Source organism: Pseudorca crassidens, chromosome 20 (assembly GCF_039906515.1).
Source record: "Pseudorca crassidens isolate mPseCra1 chromosome 20, mPseCra1.hap1, whole genome shotgun sequence".
NCBI lineage: Eukaryota > Metazoa > Chordata > Mammalia > Artiodactyla > Delphinidae > Pseudorca > Pseudorca crassidens.
This window is the reverse complement of record NC_090315.1, coordinates 5,635,452-5,658,585: the sequence shown is the minus strand read 5'-3', so window position 1 is coordinate 5,658,585 and position 23,134 is coordinate 5,635,452. Positions and strand designations below refer to the sequence as shown.

Here is a 23,134-nt window from a genome sequence, read left to right as displayed (position 1 = left end):
CTTGGCTCGTGGAAATCTAAAATCTTCTTTTGTTCTCACATCTCCTTCTCTGACTCTGACAGTCCTGCTTCTCTCTTATAAGGACTCTTGTGATTGCTTTGGGCCCTTCTGGATTATCCAGAATAACAGTCTCATCACAGGATTCTTCACCCAGGACTTCCCTGGTGGCGCAGCGGTTAAGAATCTGCCTGCCAGTGCAGGGCACATGGGTTCGAGCCCTGGTCCGGGAAGATCCCACATGCCGTGGAGCAACTAATCCCGTGCGACACAACGACTGAGCCTGCGCTCTAGAGCCTGCAAGCCACAACTACCGAGCCCACGTGCCACAACTACCGAAGCCCACTCGCTTAGAGCCCGTGCTCCGCAACAAGAGAAGCCACCGCAATGAGAAGCCCGCGCACTGCAACGAAGAGTAGCCCTGGCTCGCTGCAACTAGAGAAAGCCCACGCGCAGCATCAAAGACCCAACGCAGCCAAAAATAATAAATAAATAAAATAAATTTAAAAAAACAAAAAACAAACAACATCTCAGGCAATGTACATCAGATACTGTTATCTCGGTACTTCAGAGAAGAGCTAAAGCAGAGGATATGGGGGAAGCCCTGTCCCGGGAAGGCCCCATAGCGTCCTGCTAGGTTACAACAGCTGAGCAAAGACTTGAAGGAAGTGAGAAAGTTAGTTACACCTTTATCTGGAGGCAGAACATTTTAGGAAGAGGAAACAGCCAGCTCAAAGACCAAAGGCAGAAATGCATCTTGTGTGTTTGAGGAGTGACCTAGGAAGTCACTGTGGTTGGAGAAGTAGGAGATGAGGCTATAAGGAAAGAAAAAAAAAAGTGGGGAATGAGGCTTTTAACGATACTTTTATTCATTCTAAGGACTTCGGGTTGTTCTTTTTCTCTGAGTAGAATAGGGAGCTGTTTCAGAGTTTGGGGCATGATCTGACTTAGGTTTTAAAATAGGGTTGCCCCAGGAATCCCCTGGCGGTCCAGTGGTTAGGACTCGGTGCTTTCACTGCCGAGGGCCCAGGTTCAATCCCTGATAGGGGAACTAAGACCCTGCAAGCCACTCGGCCTGGCCAAAATTAATAAATAACTTTAAAAAAATAGGGTTGCCTGATTAAATATAGGCTTCGCAGTTAATTTTTAATTAATTAATTTATTTTTGGCTGCATTGGGTCTTTGTTGCTGTGCACGGGCTTTCTTTTTTAGTTGTGGCGAGCAGGGGCTACTCTTCATTGTGGTGCGTGGGCTTCTCATTGCGGTGGCTTCTCTTGTTGCGGAGCACGGGCTCTAGGCGCGTGGGCTTCGGTAGTTGTGGCTCGCGGGCTCTAGAGCGCAGGCTCAGTAGTTGTGGCGCACGGGCTTAGTTGCTCCGTGACATGTAGGATCTTCCCGGACCAGGGCTTGAACCCATGTCCACTGCATTGGCAGGTGGATTCTTAACCACTGCGCCACCAGGGAAGACCCTCCTGGTTAATTTTGAATTTCAGGTAAACAGTGAATATTTTTTTAGTATAAATATCGCCCTAAAACTACAAGGGACGTACTCATACCAAAATTTTGTTGCTGTTGATCTGAAATGTAAGTTTAACTGGGCATTCTGGATTTGAATGTGCTAAATCGGGCCATTCTATTTTTAAAGGATCCCTCTGTCTGCCGTGTTGAGACCACATGGTTTCCGTGGTGCATGAGCCAGAAGCAGGGTCATCATTTAGGGGGTGATTGTGATAAGCTGGGTGAGGAATTTTGGTGGCTCAGGCTGGGGGATACCTGTGGAGGCCGAGGGCCGCCCCCTCCTCAGCCCTGCCCCTCTTCCTTGCTTTAACAGATGTTGCACAATCTTTGTGAAGAGGAGGGGAAACACTGCAGAATCTCACAACAGCAGCTGTAAAAAATATTCCTTGCCTACTCGTTTTTCACGTGCAAGGAAAAACACTGAAATGAGAGAAGTGAAAAGCCACAAGATAAGACGGGCTTAGGAGTTTGCGTGGCTCCCTCCTCAGTGTTAATGACTGCGTTTTCCACACTGCACTTCTTTTTTCCGCTTAGACAGAACTTCAGATTTCTTGTTGTGGCTTGCAAAGTTCTGTGAGGCCTGGCCTCTCTTCTCATGCTAAGTTATTATCATTATTTTTTTTTAATTTATTTTATTTTTGGCTGCGTTGGGTCTTCATTGCTGCGCGCGGGCTTTTCTCTAGTTGTGACAAGCGGGGGCTACTCTTTGTTGCGGTGCGCGGGCTTCTCATTGCGGTGGCTTCTCTTGTTGTGGAGCACGGGCTCTAGGCACACGGGCTTCAGTAGTTGTGGCACGTGGGCTCAGTAGTTGTGGCTCGCGGCTCTAGAGCACAGGCTCACTAGTTGTGGCACACAGGCTTAGTTGCTCCGCGGCATGTGGGATCTTCCCAGACCAGGGCTGGAACCCGTGTCCCCTGCATTGGCAGGCAGATTCTTAACCACTGCGCCACCAGGGAAGCCCTCGCGCTAAGTTCTGACCAGCCTCCTCTGCTCCAGCCACACTGACTGAGTGTCCCTTTTTAGAACTAGAACATGCCAAGCTCACTCCTGCCTCAGGGCCTTTTCACTGCCTGTATCTTCTGCCTGAAATGTCATCCCCTTTACATTTCTCACGGCTGGATAATTCACAGCCTTTAATTCTCAGCTGAAACACATTTCCTTCAAAGCGCTCCTTGACTGTTTCCTAAAGGTAAGACCTACCCTCCACACAATTATGTTATATAGCACCACCCTGTTTACATGTAGCATAACGCTCATCACAATCTATAAATATTATTTGCTTGTTTGTGCCCATCTTTCCAAGTAGAATATAAGCTCCACGAAGGTGGGGATTCTGATTGCTTCCCCCCAAATGCCCTGCACAGCATACATGCTCAATAAATATTTCTTAAATAACTGGATAAATGAAATAGTTCCAGAAATGAGCAGGACTTGCTTAACAGGATTCTGGTGCACCAGTATTCAGTCTCCTGTTTCCCCAACCAGGGTCTAATCCCTACAGATTCAATTCTCATACAGTGCAATGAAAGCCCCAAAGCTGGGGTTCATCCCAGGGTAATCACTCAAGGTGCTTTGACCGACCACATCACTTGGTTAGAAGTTTTGCTCTCCTGCAGATTTGCTTTGCAGTTTTTTTGCTTTTTGTTTTGTTTTGTTTTGTTTTTGGCCACACCACGTGACTTGTGGGATCTTAGTTCCCTGACCAGAGATTGAACCTGAGCCCCCTGCAGAGTCCCTGCTTTGCAGTTTTCAATATTCATATCACAGGGTGCCCATAACTTCTCCATCTTATTCTGTCTGCTGCAGTGCCTAGGAATTTTCTGGTTAATCCATATGCATTAGAATTTTTTTTACCACGATAATCATTTTAAGGGTACATTTCAGTGGCTTTAAATCCATTCACGTTGTCATCAGTCTCCAGAACTTTTCTCATCTTCCCAAACTGAAACTCTGTATCTACTAAACAATAACTCCCATTCCCCTCTGCCTCAAGCCCCTGGCAACTATTTTCTGTATAAATTTGACTACTCTGGGTACTTCGTATAAGTGGAATCATTATACAGTACTGGTCTCTCTGTGACTGGCCTCTTTCACTTAGCATAATGTCTTCAAGTTTCATCCATGTTGTAGCGTGCATCAGAATTTCCTTCCTTTTTAAGACTGAATAATAGTTCATTGTATGGTGTTATGGACAGAATGGAATCTGCCCAAAATTCATATGTTGAAGCCCTAACCTCCAATGTGACTATATTTGGAGATAGGGCCTTTAAGGAGGTAAATAAGATTTAATGAGGTCCTAAGGATGGACCCTAATCCCATAGGACTGGTGTCCTTATAAGAAGAGAAACCAGAGACTGATCTCTTTCCCTCTCTCTCTCCCTCCCTCCCTCCCTTTGTCTCTTTCTCTCTCTCTTTCTCCCTCCACCACCAACCCCCCCCCCCCACAGAGAAAAGGCCACGTGAGGACACAGTGAGAAAGCACTCATTTGCAAGCCAGAAAGCCAGCTCTCAGGAGAAACCAACCTACCAGCACCTTGATCTTGGATTTCTAGCTTCCAGAATTATGGGAAATACATTTCTGTTGTTTAAGCTACCTTTTGGTTATCGTGAATAACGCTGCTATGAACACAGGTATACAGATATCTGATGCAAATATACATATCCGAGTCCCTGCTTCCAATTCTTCTGGGTATATACCCAAAAGTGGAATTGCTGAATCGTACGGTAATTCTATTTTATGACTTAGAATCTGATAGTGAATTTTTATTGTGTCAGTGGAGGACTCATGCCAAGAGAAGCTCAGTAGGGGATGGCTTTTAAGAGTACGATGTAGAAATAAACCACATCTCATTTCCTGTAGGGTCAGCAAAAGACAAACCAAACCGTGGGGCAGAAGACAGAAGCTGGGGAGAGGGAGTGACCTCCCCAGCTTTGCTCCCTTTCTCAAACTGCCGAACTGAACAAGGGTCTTTGGAACAGGACAAAGGGACCCCATGTGTCCAAACCCTTCTCTGCTTTGGGGAGTCTTATGGGGTTGGGCAAGCGGCTTGAGGCTGGAAATGAGAGTACATCACCCCTTGGTATCTGTGGGGGATTGGTTCCAGGATCCCCACAGATACCAAAATCCCACGGATGCTCAAGTCGTCTATATAAAATGGTGTAGGCTTAGGGCAAGAGCGGCTGGTGAGTCTTGCTGCCCCGTCTGCATCCCGCTTGGGCTGAAGACAATCACTGGCTTCCTCCTAGTGACAAAAAATGGCAGCAGGGCTTCCCTGGCGGCGCAGTGGTTGAGCGTCCGCCTGCCGATGTAGGGGACACGGGTTCGTGCCCCGGTCCGGGAAGATCCCACATGCCGCGGAGCGGCTGGGCCCGTGAGCCATTGTTGCTGAGCCTGCACGTCCGGAGCCTGTGCTCCACAACGGGAGAGGCCACTGCAGTGAGAGGCCCGCGTACCGCAAAAAAAAAAAAAAAAAAAAAAAAAGGCAGCAATGACCTACAGCAGGGGCCACAGGACAAAAGGCTTTCACCACTTCATCCCTTCAAATTGGGACCCTTGACTCTTCCCAATGCTGCTTCTCTGCTCTGGGTATCTATTGATTTATACCAAACCATCCGAAACTTAGTGACATAAAACAACCTTCGCTGTATCATGCTCACAGATGCTACGGGTCAGGCGTTTGGACAGAGCATAGAGATGATGGCTGCGTCTGCTGCACCGTATCTGCAGCTCCAGCTGGGAAGACTTGACCAGCTGAGGGTGGCATGAGGGGTGGGGTACTGGGATGAACCAGAATCACCTGGAAGCTTCTTGACTTACATATCTGGTGCCAGGCTGGGGTGACTCCGAGGTTGGGCTCGGCTAGGGGACAGGTGGCTGGAGTGTGTACACATGGCCTCTCTGTGTGTCTTAGGCTTCCTCATGGCATGGTGACATCAGGGTAGTTGGACTCCTTGCATGGTGGCTCAGTAAACAAGGCAGAAGTTGGATCACGTCTTATGACCTAGATATGGAAGTTGCCTGGGGTCAGATCTGCCAGAGTATTGACCAGAGCAACCACAGACTCACTAATATTGGAGGGGACAGGGTCACAGACCCCACCTCTTGAAGGAAGGAGTGTCAAATAACGTACAGCTGTGTCATAAAACTGTCACATTCTCCCCATGGGGTTGACTATAAAGCTCTGTCCCTAAAGAGTTGATTGGTGGGGTGAAGCCATGATTATTGGGGGAGGGGCGTTAGGTGGACCAAGAATTTAAATAAGTATAAGAAATATACTACAAACAGGGACTTCCCGAGTGGTCCAGTGGGTAAGACTTCCCACTCCCAGTGCAGGGGGCCCCGGTTCGATCCCTGGTCGGAGAACTAGATGCCGCAACTAAGAGTTTGCATGCTGCAACTAAAAGATCCCACATGCCACAACTAAGACCCGTCGCAGCCTAAATAAATAAATAGTTTTAAAAGATGTTTTTTAAAAAAGAAATATACGGCAAAGAGATAAGGAAACATGTTAGCAATGTGAAAAAAAGAACGATAATCTATAAAGCAAGGGTTTTGTGGAAATACTAGGCATGAAAACATATGACGGTAAATAGAGTTTAATATTAGCCTATAACAGGATAAACAGTAGAATGGATGCAGCTGAAGACCAAATTACTGAGAAGATCTGATTGAGGAATTTTTCCAAAGAGCCAGTGTGATGATACTAATAGAAGGGGGGGAAATGATGAAAGCCATTGTAACATACAGGAGACAGCCACTCCTCACAAGCTGCTTTGCTAAGAGAATTCTGATCTTGTTCAGGTATCGAGTAACCATCCTTAAGTCTTGGTGATATTTGGCCTTTTCTGGTCCCAGATGTGAATCTTGATCAGTCTAAGGCTTAGCAAGCCGGTGGTTCTCAAAGTGTGGTCTCCAGGGCGGCGACAACGGCATTGCCTGGGAAGTGGTCAGAAATACAAATAATTGGGTCCTAAACGGACCTACTGAATCAGAAACTCCGAGGGTGAGCTTCAGCAATCTATGATCTAACAATTGCTCCAGGTGATTCTGTTGCATGTGAAACTATACACGCTCTTAGCTCATCATGTTAATCCCATACCCTCTGCTAATGGTTAATTGAGGAACAGGCTGGGTGTGATTGTGCTTTATGAGATATGAGCAGACATCTCACGAAGACGTCATCATGTTAGAAAGGGTTGCAATGTACTCCTCATAGGCTTCTTTGTCTCATCCTTTAAATTTTTAAAAAACTTTTATTTATTTACTTATTTATGGCCACACCGCGCAGCTTGTGGGATCTTAGTTCCCTGACCAGGGATGGAACCCGGGCCCTCCGCAGTGGAAGCGCTGAGTCTAAGCACTGGACTGCCAGGGAATTCCCTAAAATTTTAAAAAAATTTTAGAATAATTTTAGATTGACAGAAAATTGCAAAGATAGTGCAGAGATTCCTATTTACTTTATTACCTATTACCAGTTTCCCCTATTAATATCTTACTCTTTTTTTTCAATATCTTACTCTTAGTATGATACATTTGTCACAAATAATGAACCAGTATAGATACGTTATTGTTAAGTAATGCCCATAATTTATTCAGATTTCCTTAGTTTTTACTTAATGTCCTTTGTTCCTTTCCAGGATATATTACATTTATACAATGTGTCTCCTCTCGACTGCAACAATTTCTCAGACCCTCCTTGTTTTGAATGACCTTGACCATGTTGAGGATTACCGGTCAGGTCCCTCAGTTGAGTAGTCACTTTAGAGTGTGTGGGCTGAAAAAACAATGCGCGACGTGGGAACTGTGAGTCAAGTTTTATTTGGGGCAAAATGAGGACTGTAGCCCTGGAGATAGCATTTCAGAGAGCTCTGAGAAACTGCTCCGAAGAGGCGGGGGGAAGGTCAGTACATATGGATTTTGGTGAAGGGTGTGTGGGTCCATGCCATCAAGCACACATTATTGCAGAAGGTTTCTGCTAGTCACAAGGAGCAGACGTCACCATGAAGGATTTCAGTGCTTTTCTAGATATGAGGAGTTGCAAGAATTGGGCTCCTAAAATCTTCTCCTGAAAATCTCTAACTCTCTGAAGACCTGTTCTGCCAGTTTTCCCCAGAGCACAGAGCGCCTCATTCCTGGTCTCCTCCCTGAGCTCCTTTCAGGGCATGTGGAAGGTCAGCAGGGGCAGCAGCTCATGATCGAATCCTTGTAGAGGTAGCTGGCAGGTGCCAATTTGAGGTTGGCAGGTGCATCCTTTAAAAAAATGTCATCCGTCTTGTTTCAGAGCATGGGTGCCATGGGGGTTCAGCTGAAGCTTTTTAATCATCATTCTCTGGAGGCAATCTCATTCAACTGGAGGCAAGCCCTCTGGCGTTTCCTCGTGTTACCGCGTCCAAGCTTGTTCTGCTCCACGCACGACAGGCCAATAAATCGGGAGGTGTTGGAACAAGGAATAACAACTTTATTTGGTAAGACAGGAGTTCAAGAAAATGGTGGGCTAGAGTCCCAGAGAACTATCTTACCGGAGCCTGGCTGCTAGCTTTTCACAGAACAGAGAGGGGCAGGTGAGGGGATAAAGTAAAAAGGCCGGAGGGTTTTGCAGATATCTCCTGGTTTGGCCAGACTGGGGAGGGGATGCGTTAATATCTTCTTTCCAGCAGCTATTCACAGGTGGGCTGGGTCAGGATATTTCCCTGGGAGCTGAACAAAGGTATTTTAGTTTAACATTCAGGCAGAGGCAGCAGGGTTCCCTGCGACAGGCCATTATGTATGCTTTTAGCATAGGCAACATCCTCTTAGTGAATAACTTGTAACAAAAGCCACAGAAAGTAAAGGTTAAAGTCAAAGAAACAGATTTAATATGGAGTCAGATTTGTTCTTGCTTATGACACTCGTGGTGCAGAGGAAATGGCTCTGCAGACGCCCACGGCTCTCTCCCAGATTCCACAGCTCTAGCCTCCAACTTTCTGTTCCCTTTCCAAAAGGAATCTTTAACTGTGGTTCCAGCGACGGATACAGAAAAGACTCAGCTGTTTCTGTGCCTTGACCGGAGGCAATGAACCGACAGCTGCAAAACAACCAAAATAAAGTGACCTTCTGAGGAATGAATGGTATTCAGGCCATTTACATGCATCACCCATCAACGCTTACTGCAGTACATTTTATTATACAGATACTATTTTCATGTAAGAAATAGCACATCCACGTACTTAAAACAAGAAATTACTCAAGTTCCCATCCCTTGTTAACGTTTTGGTGAATGTCACCTTTCTTTTTTTTTTTTTTTTCCTTTTTTGCGGTACGCGGGCCTCTCACTGCTGTGGCCTCTCCCGCTGCGGAGCACAGGCTCCGGACGCGCAGGCCCAGTGGCCATGGCTCACGGGCCCAGCCGCTCCGCGGCATGTGGGATCTTCCCGGACCGGGGCACGAACCCGTGTCCCCTGCACCGGCAGGCGGACTCCCAACCACTGCGACACCAGGGAAGCCCTCACCTTTCTTTTCTTTTTCTTTTTCTTTTTTTTTTTTGCGGTACGTGGGCCTCTCACTGTTGTGGCCTCTCCCGTTGCGGAGCAAAGGCTCCGGACGCTCAGGCTCAGCGGCTCCGCGGCACGTGGGATCCTCCCGGACCGGGGCACGAACACGTGTCCCCTGCATCGGCAGGCGGATTCTCAACCACTGCGCCACCAGGGAAGCCCCACCTTTCATTTTTGTGTGCATCTATTCATGAATTCCTGTGGGGTTTTGTTTGTTTACTTGTTTGTGTTTTGCTTTTTGGTGAAAATGGACTCCTACCATCCATTTGTCTTCAGAACTTGCCCTTGTGCGACATTTGCAAGGTGTCTGCACACATATATAACAGAACATTAAAGGAGGATCATTGTAAACTCAGTTTCTGCCCAGACCCACAGACTATAGGTGCCAATGAGGCCAGACTCGAAAGTGAGACCATCCACGCGTGACTTAAGCCAGAAACCCAACTTCTCCACCCCGGGTCCGTTTTCCACCTGGTGCTGAAGAGCTGTTTTGTTTTGTCTTCATCTTTGTTTACAAGAGCACTTGGTGCGCTGTGGGTTCCAGTCTCTCTTCGACATAGGAATGTGGTGAGGATGTTTTCGCACTTCAAGCTTCAAGGGGGAAAAGCTTCAACTGAGCCACTCAGAGCACTAGTATGGGGGGAGGGGCACGACCCAGAGAAGAATGGGCTCTCGCTCACGTTTGGAACATCTCAAGGGCTCAGGACTGTGCTGACAGCTCTGAAGATGTTCTGGGACAGCCTGGAGAACAGGGAGGGGGAGAGGGGAAGAGAGGGAGAGGGAGAGACAGAATATGAATCAGGGGTCTTATATCCTTTCCAGGAGCGCCACCTGGAGGTGGGAGATGAACCCTGCGGGGAGAAGCTGGAAATGTAACCGTGGACTTGAGCGTTTCCTCACAGGACCTGTTGGAGGGGAAGCATCTGCCGACAACACTTGAGAAAACTGCAGCCTTGAGAGAGGGAGGAGGAGGAATAGAAGCGCCAGGTAGGAACGTAAATAAAACACTGACTATGGGCTTCCCTGGTGGCGCAGTGGTTGAGTCAGCCTGCCGATGCAGGGGACACGGGTTCGTGCCCCGGTCTGGGAAAATCCCACATGCCGCGGAGCGGCTGGGCCCGTGAGCTGAGCCTGCGCGTCCGGAGCCTGTGCTCCGCAACGGGAGAGGCCACAAGAGTGAGAGGCCCGCGTAAAGCAACAAAACAAAACAAAAAATCTATGACCCTTGCAGCTGCAGGCAACTTGCCAAAAGGATAGCAATTACCGAACTGACACAATTTTTTTCCTTGCGTGTGACTTAAAAAGAAAAAAAAAAAAATTGGGACTGAAAGTCTCTATTATCTGAGATGACTATAAAAACCATGAGATTTACCTTAGATGTCCCCAGGGGCACAGGTAAAAAGCTAGACCTATGAGGTGGGTATGATAGGGGAAGGGGGATGAGAAAAAAGTTGTTCTCTGAATCTGTGTGGGACTTCCCTGGTGGCACAGTGGTTAAGAATCCGTCTGCCAAGGCAGGGGACACGGGTTCAAGCCCTGGTTTGCAACAAGGGAAGCCAGGGCAATGAGAAGCCCACGAACCGCAACGAAGAGTAGCCCCCTCTCGCCTCAACTAGAGAAAGCGCACGCGCAGCAACGAAGACCCCAACGCAGCCAAAAATAAATAAATAGAATCAATGTCATTATCACACCTACATCTTTACAATGCATATGCTTACAACTAGGGTGACCAATTCTGATTTGCCTGGGACTTTCTCAGTTTTAGCCCTGAAATTTTCATGTCCTGGGAAACTCCTCATTCCCATATCCTGAGAACCGTCCCACCCCCAACCTCAGTCCCAGGAAAACTAGGATAGTTGGTTCTGCTGCTTACACCCCTGTTAGATATGTCTCTTTATGATGAGGACACAGAGCCCGGGAGATTTCTTTTTTTTTAATTCCGACTCAGCTTTTTAAAAAAATTGAAGTATAGTTGATTTACAATACTGTGTTAGTTTCAGGTGTACAGCAAAGTGATTCAGTTATTTTATTCAGATTATATTCCATTATAGTTTATTACAAGTATTGAATATAATTCCCTGTGCTAAACAGTAATCGTTGTTGCTAATCTATTTTATGTATAGTAGTTTTTATCCATGAATCCCATATTCCTAATTATTCCCTCACTCCCTTGCTCTCCACTTTGGTAACCATAAGTTTGTTTTCTATGTCTGTGATTCTGTTCCTGTTTTTTTTTTAATTTATTTTTATTTATTTATTTTTGGCTGCATTGGGTCTTCGTTGCTGTGTGGGGGCTTTCTCTAGTTGTGGCGAGCGGGGGTTGCTTAGCAGTTGTGGCACACAGGCTTAGCTGCTCCGCAGCATGTGGGATCTTCCTGGGCCAGGGCTCGAACCCGTATCTCCCGCATTGGCAGGCAGATTCTTAACCACTGCGCCACCAGGGAAGTCCTCTGTTCCTGTTTTATATATAGATTCATTTGTATTGTTTTTAAGATTCTACATATAAGTGATGTCATATAGTATATGCCTTTCTCCGTTTGATTTACTTTACTAAGTATAATATTCTCTGTGTCCATCCATGTTGCTACAAATGGCAATATTTCATTCTTTTTTATGACTAATACTCCACTATATAAATATATAAATATATATATATCTTCTTAAGCCAGTCATCTGTTGATGGGCAATTGGCTTGTTCCCAAATCTTGGCTATTATAAATAGTGCTGCTGTGAGCATTGGGGTGCATGTATCTTTTTGAATGAGAGTTTTCCTTTTTTCCAGATATTTACCCAGGTTGGGATTGCTGGATCATATGGTACCTCTATTTTTAGTTTCTTAAGGAACCTCTATATTGTTTTCCATAGTGGCTGCACCAATTTAGGCATTTCCACCAAGAGTGTACTAGGGTTCCCTTTTCTCCACATCCACTCCAGTATTTATTATTTGTAGACTTTTTTTTTTTTTTGCTGTACGCGGGCCTCTCACTGTTGTGGCCTCTCCCGTTGCGGAGCACAGGCTCCGGACGCGCAGGCTCAGCGGCCATGGCTCACGGGCCTAGCTGCTCCGCGGCATGTGGGATCTTCCCGGACCGGGGCATGAACCCCTGTCCCCTGCATTGGCAGGCGGACTCTCAACCACTGCACCACCAGGGAAGCCCCTATTTGTAGACTTTTTGATGATAGCCATTCTGACTGGTGTGAGGTAATATCTTGTTGTGGTTTATATTTGTATTTCTCTAATAATTAGCCATGCTGAGCATCTTTCGACATGCCTGTTGGCCATCTGTATATCTTCTTTGGAAAAATATCTGTATAGGTCGTCTGCCCATTTTTTGATCAGGTTGTTTTTTTGTTTTTTGTTTTTTTGTTTTAATTGAGTTGCATGAGCTATTTGTTTATTTTGAATATTAACCCCTTGTTGGTCTCATTGTTTGCAAATATTTTCTCCCAATCTGCAGGTTGTCTTTTTGTTTTGTTGGTGATTTCCTTTGATGTGCAAAAGCTTTTAAGTTTCATTAGGTCCCATTTGTTTATTTTTGCTTTTATTTCTTTTGCCTTGGGAGACTGATCTAAGAAAATATTGCTGTAATTTATGTCAGAATATGTTTTGCCTATGTTCTCTTCTAAGAGTTTTATGGTATATTTATGGAATATTTATATTCTTATATTTATGTCTTTAAGCCATTTTGAGTTTATTTTTGTGTATGGTATGGTATGAGGGAGTGTTCTAACTTCATTGCTTTTCCAGCTGTCCAGGTTTTCCAACACAACTTGTTGAAGAGACTGTCTTTTCTCCATTGTATATTCTTGCCTCCTTGTTAAAGATTAATTGACTGTAGGTATGTGGGGTTCTTTCTGGGCTCTCTATTTTGTTCCATTGATCTATGTGTTTGTTTTTGTGCCAATACCATGCTATTTTGATTACTGTAGCTTTGTAGTATAGTCTGAAGTCTGGAAGGGTTATGCCTCCAGCACTGTTCTTTTTCCTCAGGATTGCTTTGGCAATTCTGGACCTTTTGTGGTTCCATATAAATTTTAGAATTATTTGTTCTAGTTCTGTGAAAAATGCCATTAGTATTTTGATAGGGATCACATTAAATCTGTAGATTGCTTTGGGGAGTATGGCCATTTTAGCAATATTAATCCTTCCAATCCAAGAGCATGGACTATCTTTTCATTGCTTTGAATCATCTTCATTTTCCTTTATCAATATTTTATAGTTTTCAGCATTATACGTCTTCCACCTCCTTGGTTAAATGTATTTTTAGGTATTTTAACTTTTTTGACATGATTTTAAATGGGATTGTTTTTTTATTTTCTCTTTCTGGTATCTCATTATTAGTGTAAAGAAATACAACAGATTTCTATAAGTTAACTTTGTATCCTGCTACCTTGCTAAATTCATTTATCAGTTCTAATAGTTTTTGTGTGAAGTCTTTAGGGTGTTCTATATAGAGTACCATCTGCATATAATGACAATTTTACCTCTTCCCTTCCAATTTGGATACCTTTTGTTTCTTGATCAGAGCATGTAGTACATTGACATTTAAAGTAATTATTGATAGGTATACAGGTATGTACTTATTGCCATTGTAATCCTTGTTTTCCAGTTGTTCTTGTAGTTCTTTGATCCTTCTTTTTTGTTTCTTTTTTTAAAGTGAGTGAGTTTTTGTTTTTTTTTTAAATTAATTAATTAATTTATTTTTGGCTGTGTTGGGTCTTTGTTTCTGTGCGAGGGCTTTCTCTAGTTGTGGTGAGCAGGGGCCACTCTTCATCGCGGTGCGTGGGCCTCTCACTGTCGCCGCCTCTCTTGTTGCGGAGCATAGGCTCCAGACGCGCAGGCTCAGTAGTTGTGGCTCATGGGCCCAGTTGCTCCGCAGCCTGTGGGATCCTCCCAGACCAGGGCTCGAACCCGTGTCCCCTGCATTAGCAGGCAGACTCTCAACCACTGCGCCACCAGGGAAGCCCCCCCTTTCTTCTTTTTGTTTTTTCTTTCATGGTTTGATGGTTTTCTTTTGTAGTATGCTTGAGTTTCTTTCTTTTTGATTTTTGTAGATCTGTTCTATACTTTTAATATTTTTGTTTGGGGGGGGCCGTACCACGAAGCTTGTGGGATCTTAGTTCCCCAACCAGGGATTGAACCCGGGCCTCATCAGTGAAAGCCCCGAGTCCTAACCACTGGGCCACCAGGAAATTCCCAACTGTATTTTTCTGATTTGCGGTTCCCATGGAGTTCAAGTATGCTGACCCATAACTATATCTACTGGTTTTAAAGTGATAGTCATTCAAGTTCAAATACATTCTAAAAGACCTACATTTTTATACTCCCCTCCCTGACATTGTGTGATTTTTGATGTCCTATTTTCCATCTTCATGTTTATCCTTTTGCTGTTCATTGTAGTTATAATCGCTTTCGCAGAATTTTTGGATTTTTAAAAATATATATACTGGCTTATTTAAGTGATCTTCAATCTTTTTATATATTTGCCTTTCTTTTTGTGATTTTCCCTTTCCTGTATATTCTTGCTTCTTTTCTATTTAGAGAAGATCCTCCAATATTTCTTTCAGGGTAGGTTTAGTATTGCTGAATCCTTTTAGTTTTTCTTGTCTGAGAAGTTTTTTTTTTTTTTTTTTATCTCTCCATCTATTCTAAGTGATTATGCTGCTGGGTAGAGTATCCTAGGTTGCAGGTTTTTCCCTTTCAGGACTTTGAATATATCATGCCACTCCCTTCTGGCCTGCGAAGTTTCTGCAGAGAATTCAGCTGATAGCCTCCTGGGGGTTCCCTTGTAACGGACTCTTTGTTTTTCTCTTGCCTTCTTTAGAATCCTCTCTTTATCTCTAATTTTGGCATCTTAATTATGATATGTCTTGGTATGGGTCCATTTGGGTTCATCTTCTTTGGGACCCTCTGTGCTTCCTGCACTTGGATATCTGTTTCCTTCTTTAGGTTTGGGAACTTTTCAGCCATAATTTCTTCGAATACATTTTCGATCCCTTTCTCTCTCACTACTCCTTCTGAAACCCCTATTATGTGTGCGTGGGCACGTTTTATATTATCCCATAGACCTCATATGTTGCCTTCTTTTTTTTTTTTGTCATTTGTCTTTCTGTCTGCTTTTCTGATTGGGTGACTTCCATTATTCTATCTTCCATATTACTTATTCATTCTGTGTCATTTAGTCCGCCATTCGTTGCTTCCAGATTGGTTTTCATCTGGGCAATTGAATTGTCTATTTTTAATTGGTTCATCTTTATAGTTTCTATTGGGTTGGCCAAAAAGTTCATTCATTTTGGCCAACCCAATAGTTCCTTGTTACAATGACCTACATTTCTATCGATAATCTTTCTTAATTCAGTTAGCATTTTTATTATCTTTTTTTGAACTCAGGGTCTAGTAGACTGGTATTTCATTATTTGTTCTTTCAGCTTTCTCTTGTTCTTATAATTGGGAATAGTTCCTATGCCTTTTCATTTTACTTAACTTTCTCTGTCTCTATGAATTTAGGAGAAACCGTTATCTGCCGTGGCTTTGAAGGGATGTTTTTATTGGGAATGTGCCTGTGTGGACTGCGTGCATCCAATATTTTGCTGCGCGGGCTGGCTTTGGTATGGGCACCAGCCATACCTTTCCTCAGGACGTGCTGGCCACTGTCCCCTTGATAGGGGGTGTTGTTGGTGTTATAGTGTCTAGAGTTTGTGCTGGATGTGAGGCGGGGCCTCCTCTTTGCTCTGTGGTTGTCACAGCCCTGTCGGGGGCCGGGTCTGCTCCCCAGTTGTTGGAGTAGCAGCTCTGAGGGTCGGTTTCAATCAGGCTCTGTTGCCCTTGAGTGGGTGCCCTGCCCCAGGGGAGGTGATTGGTGAAGCAAGTGAGTCATGTGTGGTCACAGAGGACCTATGCACCACCTGTGTAGATGTTCATGTCTCTGCTCAGAGGCAGCCCAAGGTTGCACCCCTTTCTCTCTTGTGTTCATCCCAGATCTAGTGCAAAGCTCTGGTGTAGGGGCTTCCCTGGCGGTCCAGTGGTTAAGACTCTGCGCTTCCGCTGCAGGGGCCGTGGGTTTGATCCCTGGTCGGGGAGCTAAGATCGTGCATGCCACATGGTGAGGTCAAATAAATGAATACATAAATAAGGCTATTTATGTAATAAGGCTGGGGCTGCCCGTCAGGGCACTGTGGCTGCAGGAATGGAGTGGCTGCGCTGCTGCCTGGGATCTGGGCTGCCTCTGGGGCAGACTTCTCCCAGGACCTGCCCACCCCTGGTCTAGTGCTAAGCTGCACTGTGGAGCAGACGGAGCCCACTCCTGCTGGGAGACAGACGGCTGTGTACTGCTCAGCACACCCGACAGACCATGGCTCTCCCACCTGGATCACACCCCAGGGCCTCTGGGCTGTCTCTGCGCAGCTATGTGAATCCTCTCCCGGGGCCTTTCTGCCTGAGCTTCAGTGCTTAGCTGCTGCGTGCTCCTGTGGTGATAACCTGCACACGCTGACGACGTCTGCTCAGCTACACCTGCCACCCTGTGTGCACGCTGACAGTGGCCTTTGCAGCTCTGTCTGGCTCACATCCCAGGTGCCCTTGTCTGTCTCTGCAGAGTTAGACCAAGTCTCTGCCCAGATCTCATGCGTGGCTGTGGTGTGGAGGGAGCAGGGCCAGAGTGTCGGCCCCTTTGGATTGGGAAGTGCAGCTAGGCGACAGCTACCAGAGCAGGGCTCTCTCTGCCCTGGCTGTCAGCGAGCCAGCACACAGGCACTCCTCGTGAGTAGAGTCCAGGCTTCTCCAGCCCTTCTATCTGTTTCTGTAGATTTCCTGGTAGGCCAGGGGGCTTGTCTCCTCCCTGCAGGACCCCAGGACTGGTATGCCCAGGTTGAGGCTCAACCTCTCACTTCCCAGGGTGAGGGTCCTCCTGTGGTGGACCTTCTCCTCCTTATAGATCCCTCCCAGGGGCACAGATACTAACCGAAGGCCTTCTTGTCCATCCTACCCGGTTACCTGGAGATCTTTCTAGCAGCTTTGCTTGTATAGGAGATCTTCTGCCAGTTTCCAGTTAGTTTTCCATGAGAATTGTTCCACATGTAGATGTATTTTTTTTTCTTTTTCTGGCTGCCCCCCGCATGGCTTGGAGGATCTCAGTTCCCTGACCAGGGACAGAACCTGGGCCCCCTACAGTAGAAGCGCAGAGTCCTAACCACTGGACCGCCGGGGGAGTCCCTTTAAATGTATATTTGATGTGTTTGTGGCAGGGAGGTGAGCTTCCCGTCCTCTTACTCTGCCATCTTCAACCACCTCCCGAGCCCTGGAGATTTTAAAGAAATCTTCCCAAGTTCACATGACCCCAAGCTTGTATCCAACCCTGTCTGAAAACAAAGGACTGTGCTGTTTCCACAGTTCTTAGCTTCTTCTCTGGCATGTCCCACGTGGAAGACATAAGTTAAGAAAACAAAACTAGACTACACTTGCTACCGCATTTGTGATTTTAGAAAATAAAAGCTCAGGAATCACTCCATTAAAATTAAAGACTTACTATAGTAATTTAAGGAGGATAAATACCAGAGCGGATGTCCATAAAAGATAGCTCTTAGGGTCATTGATTTTAATAATATTCGTCAAGATGCTTTGATCAGAACAAAATCCCTTCTCAGACTAGCTTAGACGCAAAGGAATTTCTGGGTCGTTTGGGGGTTTTTTGTTTTGGCTTTGGCTCAGAAGGTTCCCAGAATGACTGAACAAGAAAGCTGTAAGAAGGGGAGAAATGCTGAGTTTTGGAAGCAATCAGAAACCAAAAATCAGAGCTGAAGACACGATCTCCCCGTCTCCTTTTTCCGATGCTCTGAGTCATCTTCGTGTTTCTCAGTAAAGACGAGTTTCCTCCACATGGTGAGACAGATGGTCCCTGAGAGCTCCCAAGTTTTAAAGAGAATGACTTCTAGGGCAAGAGGAACACAGAGACACTCCCCCGCCTCCCCATCCTGACAAGATGCTGTGACTTAAGCACCTTGTCAACCAGGCTGGGTGGCTCGGTGGGGAGGGGAGCAAAGTGAATTCTCCTTCAGATGCACCATCGCTAGAGAATATGATCTCGGATGGCCTTGGCCTGCAGAGGCTTGAAGCAGGATTTCAGTTCCCGGCCAGAGATTGAGGTCAGACCGCAGCAGTGAGGGCGCTGAATCCTAACCACTAGACCAGCGGCCAGTGACAAGGCCCCTGGCCCTTTGGCTTTGTAGAAATGAATTCCCACAAAGACAGAAAGTAGTGAAGCAAGTAAAGTGTTTATTAGGAGGAAAAAGAGTATGTGTGGATAGGCACACACAGGTGGGCTCAGAGAGAGAGTTGCGCCCTCGTGGTAGTTTGAATCACTTATATGGGGAATTTCTTCTGGGTTTCCTCTGGCCAGTCATCTTGCTTTGCCTGGTTCTGAGTCCAGTACTTGGTTTATCTCAGGGTCCTCCCCTGCGTGCGCGTGCATCTCTCAGCCAAGGTGGATTCTTGCGAAGAGGCCTATGGGTGGGCTGACATCACCCGCTTTTTGACCTCCAAGGAGCCTTTCTGCGCATGTGTAGTCGGGAAGGTCTCCTTGACCTCGAGAATGAGGAATACGTGGTGTGTTACCTGGGCAGGGCTCAGCTTCTCCTCCCTCCTGTTACTGTCTTTATCTTGGAGTATCTGTCCACAGGGGACAAACTCCAGCTGTTCCTCCTGGGGCCCATCTATCTCCTGCCTCAGCTTCTGGTTGAAGCTGGGATGAAGACAGGGCCAGCTTCAAGGGCAGGCAACCCGGGCAAAGGGGACCTCACATTCAGAAGGAGACCCACGCTTGGGTTCTAACGCTCTGCGGTCTGCGGTCACCATCGTGAAGTTCTTTTTTTTTTTTTTTTTTTTTTTTTGCAGTACGCGGGCCTCTCACTGTTGTGGCCTCTCCCGTTGCGGAGCACAGGCTCCGGACGCGCAGGCTCAGCGGCCATGGCTCACGGGCCCAGCCGCTCCGCGGCATGTGGGATCCTCCCAGACCGGGGCACGAACCTGTGTCCCCTGCATCGGCAGGCGGACTCTCAACCACTGCGCCACCAGGGAAGCCCCATCGTAAAGTTCTTAATCGTGCATCTTTGCGTTTTGTTGGTGAATTCCGATGGGACAATGGAGCATATGCTGAGAGCTTGGAGGCAAGGTTCCTGCTTCTCCTGGCATTCCTGCTGCCTCCCTACTTTCCTGTATTAATCTGTTCAGGCTGCTTTAACAAAATACCACAGACTGGGTGGCTGAAACAACCAAAATCTGTTCTCTCACAGCTCTGGAGGACAGAAGTCCAAAACCAAGCTGTGCTCGGGGTTGGTTCCTTGTGTTCCACACCGCTCTCCTGGTGTCTGGTGGGTCTCTGGGGAAGCTTTGGTGTTTCTTGGCTTGTAGACATATCATCCCGACCCCTGCTTTCATCTTCACGTGGTGCTCTCCCTGGGTCCAAATTTCCCCTTTTGACAAGGATACAATCGTATTGGTTGCGGGCTCACCCTATTCCAGTATGACCTCATCCTTTTAATTAATCTGCAATGACCCCTCTGCAAATAAGGCAACATTCTGAGGTACTGGGGGTTTAGGACTTAAAGATGTGGATTTCGGCGTAGACAAAATTCAGCCCCTAAGAGTGTGTGCTGGTGTGTGACTGTGTGTGTGTAGAGGCTCTGCGTAGCTTGCTCTGTGGATGTCTGTATAGAACTGTGTGTGTGTGTGTGTGTGTGTGTGTCTTATGGACCAAATGTTTGTGCCCCCCCTCCCCCGTGAAATTCATTGTGTTGAATCTCTAAACTCCAGTCCCGTTGAATTTGGAAATGGGGCGTCTAAGGAAGTAATTAAAGGCTGAATGAGGTCATAAGGGTGGGGCCTTCATCAATAGGATTAGTATCAAGGGGAGGAAAGGTCACATGAGGACACAGTGAGAAGGTGTCCGTCTGCAAGCCAGGGAGAGGGCTCTCAACAGAAACTGCATTGACCGACACCTTGATCTTGGTCTTCCAGCCTCCAGAACTGAGAAAACAAATGTCTGTTGTTTAAATCATCCAATCTATGGTATTTTATTGTGGCAGCTGGAGGAGACTAGTATCGTCTGTGTGTGCATGTGTGCGCGCATGTGTGTGTGTGTGTGTGTGTGTGAGAGCGAGAGAGAGAGAGAGAGAGAGAGAGAGAGAGAGAGAGAGAGAGAGAGGCAGAGAGAGAGAGTCTGTATAGCAGAGCCCCCCACCCCATGTATTGTTTGCCTTCCAAGTAAATCCAGAGTGTGTCTTCTCTTTTCTAGCCTCCAAGCATCCTGACCCCTCACTCTCCTCCACCTTCTGTCTTCTCCTTGAGCCTCCCACAACACATACACACATACACGTGTGCACGCACACATAAACATGCATACATATATGGACACATAAACCCACACACGGCATGAGAGCAAAGAGACAGACACGCCCTAGGGAGAAACAAAGAAGGTGGGGGAATCAGGGACCTGAGAGTCAGGAGACCTCTCTACTCTTGGCCCCCTTGCCCCCGTGCTGCACCCACTTTTCTTCACTGTATTTTACAGTCAGCAATGGCAAAGGTGCAAACGACAAAGCTTCCTAGGAAACTGGCCCCGTCCAAGTTGCAGAACAGCTGGGACTCTTTTCCAAAGAGATGCTGGCTGGGCCCCCTCCCTTGGACAAACCCACGGCCACTGTAGGATATATGGCCCCAGAGACTTAGCACATCAAAGATGGAAAGGACTGCAGAAACCATCCTATCCTGCTGGTCTCTCACTTTTAAAGATCTGAAAACTGAGAAAGGGGTTTAAAAAATGTCTTTCCTTGCACGTTAGAACACGCCTTTCCTGGCTTAATTCAGTTCTTCTTCTGGTGATTCACTCAGATTTCAGAAAGCATGGGTCTAGGACAGGGGTTGGCAAACTATGGCCCACAACTTGTGTTTATAAATAAAGGTTTATTAGAACACAGCTGTCCCTGTTTGTGTATCATCTATGGCTGCCTTCATGCTGCAACAGCGGAGAAGCATAGTCTCAACAGAGGTCCTGTGGCCCACAGATGCTGAAAATATTGCCCTCTGGTCCTTTTCAGAAAGTTTGCTGACCTCTGGCCTGGATTTTAGATGAGATCTGCCACTTCTTTTGGTACTTCTTTGAAAAAAATAAATCCCTTTGATTCTGACCATCTGAGGTCCCTTCTGCTTTGTCTCTGGATGTTCTATCATGTACATACAGTTTCTGGAGGAAAAGACACTAACCAGACCCTCTGTTATTATTCCCAACAACGTGGGCATGCATTAACCAAAGATAAGACTTGGAGGTTTTCTTCTTTGCCTATTAGTTGTAGCACTTGTATGAGTAGAAACTTGGCTTATTCATTTATTTGGTTGTCCTGAGGTACAGGTTATAAATGAAAGGCAGGAGAAACACTTGATTTCTTTCCTCTGCGTTTTAAAATTTTGTGAGTTGTGTTTCTAGCATCTTCCAAAGGTAGCCAATAATATCTTTTTCTAAATTGATCCAGTAAGTAGGAGGCCCCCCTTACCTCTTTGGATGAAAGTCTGTGAGGCTGTGAGCCTAGACTTGTCACTATCAGTTCCAGACTCATAGGGACAGCTGGTCTGAATAATAATGATGACACAGAAATAGAAATAGGCGAGAGACATAAAGAAAAAAAGGCATTTGAGTATGTGGATGTATTGACTGTTGTCTGAGGCTATCTCTAGCTGTCTTTTTCCTTTGTCTGGTTACATGATTGAGTTTCTTCCTCCCTCCCTTCCTTCTTTCCTTCTTTCTTTATTGTTTTTTTGTTTTGTTTTCTCCGGCTGCGTTGGTCTTCCTTGCTGCGTGAGGGCTTTCTGTAGTTGCGGTAAGCGGGGGGCTACTCTTTGTTGCGGTGCGTGGGCTTCTCATTGCAGTGGCTTCTCTTGCTGTGGAGTACAAGCTCTAGGTGCGCGGGCTTCAGTAGCCGTGACACGCGGGCTCAGTAGTTGTGGTACAGGGGCTAAGTGGTTCTGCGGCATGTGCGATCTTCCCGGACCAGGGATCGAACCCGTGACCGCTGCGTTGGCAGGCGGATTCTTAACCACTGTGCCACCAGGGAATTCCCTCTTTATTCTTTTAAAGTCTTTTCAAGTTAGGTTTTTCCTTTTGTCATTTCCATCCAAGTGTCTGAACTATGCTGGCAATGGAAGGTGGTGCAGATGAAAATAGAAATGATCATATTTCATCAAATTGAAGGCATTTCATCAAATGAAAAACAACAAGCTTTTCAATAAGGGGTACTGGGACAATTGATTATCTAAATGGAAAAATTAGATCTTTACCTCACTCCTTGACAAAAATTAATTTCAGATGGGTTAAATATGAAAACCAAATTAAAACTTTTTTTTAAAAAAACAAAATTTTTAAGATTTTAAGTTTCAGAGAACATAGAGGAGAGACTATTTCTCATGTTAAGTTTCCAGACACGAAGAAATCTCTCCAAATAGAAATAAAAAGATGAATTACTTAGAGTAGCCAATATTAAAAGATACAAAGAAGAATGAAAATACAAGTCATAGATTTACTGGAGGTATTTGCAGCATATAGCTTACAAAGGAAAGGTGTGCCTACCATATAATTATGCCCTTTAAATCAGTACAGAAAATACCAACAATTCACAGAAAAGAAACCCCGAATGGTCAATATTCCTCATTCGTAACCAGGAAAATGCAAATTAAAGCAGCAATGAGGTATCTTTCTAGAAGCAGCTTAAGACAGGTCATGGGTTCACATATTTCATCAGCAAAGATTCCAAAGTTTAATACACTTATGAATTGGTAAGGATGCAGGGAATTGGAAACATACATCCTTGGGGGAAGAATAAATAGGGGAAACTACCTTCGTTATCAATTTGCCTCTTCTGGTGGGTTAAAAGGTGTGGACATCATAGAAGACAGATTTTACTTCTAAATGTAAACCCTCGAGAGATCGCACATGTGAGCGAGAAGGCAGCTCCAAGGATGTTTATTGCAGCATTTTGCTGACAGCATAGCATTGGAAACAACCCAAACATCTAGCAGTCCGGGAAAGAACGAAGAGAAACCACG

The 23,134-nt window shown here is 45.8% G+C and overlaps 1 long non-coding RNA gene across 9 annotated transcripts in view; it reads left to right on the top strand.

Annotated features, from left to right (window-relative positions):
• Positions 1-23,134, top strand: part of LOC137214916 (uncharacterized) — a 40,827-nt gene that overhangs the window by 5,243 nt on the left and 12,450 nt on the right. For 6 of the 9 annotated variants that reach the window (XR_010939057.1, XR_010939063.1, XR_010939060.1 and 3 more), the window contains 5 exons: positions 3,963-4,146; positions 7,153-7,415; positions 7,797-7,980; positions 8,497-9,612; positions 9,868-10,032. This is a non-coding gene — a long non-coding RNA (uncharacterized lncRNA). Of the gene's footprint in view, positions 1-3,962; positions 4,147-7,152; positions 7,687-7,796; positions 7,981-8,496; positions 9,613-9,867; positions 10,033-12,793; positions 12,929-23,134 lie in introns of those variants that run through there. The other 3 variants (XR_010939059.1, XR_010939058.1, XR_010939062.1) reach the window with 3 other exon arrangements.